Here is a 2535-nt window from a genome sequence, read left to right as displayed (position 1 = left end):
AGTGATCTCACGGTTTATGGGATCGAGCCCCATGTCAGGCTCTGTGCTGACAGCTCAGAGCCTGCTTGGGATTCTCTCTCTCCCTCTCTCTCTCTGCCCCTCCCCTGCTCATGCTCATGTGCTCACTCTCTTTCTCTCAAAATAAATAAGTAATCTTAAAAATAATAATAATAATCCTCACAAGAATTCTGTGAAAGAGGATCTCTAATAATCTCTTTTACAAGGTACAAAGAGGAAAACTATTCTACCACAGATGTTGGGGCTAGAGAGTAGCAAAGCCAGGATTCGAACAAAGGCTGCTCAACTTCAGAACCTGTGCCCTTAAACCCTGCATTAGAGAATACTCACTCTTACTGCACTTTCATTGCTAGTGGCTTTCTGGCAGAATCTTTACAAAGTTCACATATTTTATTTTTTTTAAGTTTTTTTTTTTTAATTTTTTTTTTCAACGTTTTTTTTTTTTTTTTTTTTTTAATTTATTTTTGGGACAGAGAGAGACAGAGCATGAACGGGGGAGGGGCAGAGAGAGAGGGAGACACAGAATCGGAAACAGGCTCCAGGCTCCGAGCCATCAGCCCAGAGCCTGACGCGGGGCTCGAACTCACGGACCGCGAGATCATGACCTGGCTGAAGTCGGACGCTTAACCGACTGTGCCACCCAGGCGCCCCTTTTTTAAGTTTTTTTATTTATTTTTGAGACAGAGAGAGACAGAGCATGGGCAGGGGAGGGGCAGAGAGAGAGGGAGACACAGAATCCGAAGCAGGCTCCAGGCTCTGAGCTGTCAGCACAGAGCCTGACGCGGGGCTTGAACTCACAGACTGTGAGATCATGACCTGAGCTGAAGTCGGATGCTTAACCGACTGAGCCACCCAGGCGCCCCAAAGCTCACATATTTTAAAACTTAAAAAAAAAAAAAGTTTTTTTTAAAGTTTTTTTTAAAAAAGTGTTTTAAAAAAAGTTTTTTTTTTTAAGTTTTTTTTTTTTGAAGTTTTTTAAAACTTATTTTACATCCCTGGAGGGATGTAAGTCAAACTGTATTTTTTAATTTTGGTTATAAAAACCATATTTTTAAAAAGGCAAATTCTTAATTTAAAAATAGTAAAAAATCTTGCCTGGAATTATTGTTTTCTTGTGGCCACTTCTGGGGATGTTCCATACTGACCACCGAAGTGCAGTGCAAAAGGGCAGTGCGGCAAAGACAAACTGACAAGTTCTTTGGAAATAACAACATCAGCTAAATTAAACTACATAAGAAAAGCACCCTTGCAAACACGCTTTCTGAGGAGTGCCTTAGGGGCAGTATGTCTTAATGGTTCACAGCAGGGATTTAGAAGTCGGACTGACCCGCGTTTGACTCCCATTTTGACCACTTACTAGCTGGGTCTAGGCAAATAATTTTAACTCTCCTAAACTTCCATGATCTAATCTCTCAATTGGCACGAACATCTGTTTCAAAAGGTTGTGAAGTTAGATAATCCATTAATAAATAAGACTATATAATCTGAGTGCTCCTGCGTGGGGAGTGCTCAATAATACATATGCATTATTATTAGCAATAACAGAGGACACAAAAATTTTTAAGTATTTTGCAGTTCCATTTTTGGCCAGAAGTGTCTCTCATTTTCCTTTTTAAAGCCACTTTCCTGCTTTTGTCTGGCAGGTTTTCAGGGTCAGTTTCCAATATTCTTTTCTCTGTTTTTCTCACCCTCTCTCTGACTTCCCAAATTAATTTTTTTTAATGTTTATTTTTCAGAGAGAGAGAGAGCGCGCACGTACGAGCAGGGGAGGGGCAGAGAGAGAGACACAGAATCTGAAGCAGGCTCTGAAATGTCAGCACAGAGCCCTAAGGGGGCCTTGAACCCACTAACGGAGAGATCGTGACCTGAGCCGAAGTCCCATTTAACCGAAGTTACCGCTTAACGACTGAGCCACCCAGGCACCCCACTGATTCCCCAGATTAACTATGTCCATGGTTTTGAAATATTTATCCCTTATGTCTTCGTTCATCATTCCTCATTCACCCATCCAACGCTCATTTTAAAAGTGCCTAAGTGGGGCGCCTGGGTGGCTCAGTCGGTTAAGCGTCCGACTTCAACTCAGGTCACGATCTCGCGGTCCGTGAGTTTGAGCCCCGCGTCGGGCTCTGGGCTGATGGCTCGGAGCCTGGAGCCAGCTTGGGATTCTGTGTCTCCCTCTCTCTCTGCCCCTCCCCTGTTCATGCTCTGTCTCTCTCTGTCTCAAAAATAAATAAACGTTAAAATAAAATAAAAGTGCCTAAGTTATGCAATGCCCTAACGAAGCTCAGTCGTCAGCAAATAAAAATATAGGAAACTAGATTCAATTTGAATCGCATATAAATAACGATTTCTTGATATAAGCATGTCCCATGCAATGAGACACTGTGGAGGGGACGGACTATAATGTAGTACAAGTGCTATAAAAGCACATTCAAGGTGCTTCGAGGAATACTGCCTCGAGAGTCAGCCTCAATTCCGATTAGACCGATTTAGAACGAATTGCCTTGTTCTAGCGGG

The sequence above is a fragment of the Felis catus genome, chromosome D1 (assembly GCF_018350175.1).
Source record: "Felis catus isolate Fca126 chromosome D1, F.catus_Fca126_mat1.0, whole genome shotgun sequence".
NCBI lineage: Eukaryota > Metazoa > Chordata > Mammalia > Carnivora > Felidae > Felis > Felis catus.
The sequence above is the reverse complement of the archived record's forward strand: the minus strand, read 5'-3'. Positions refer to the sequence as shown.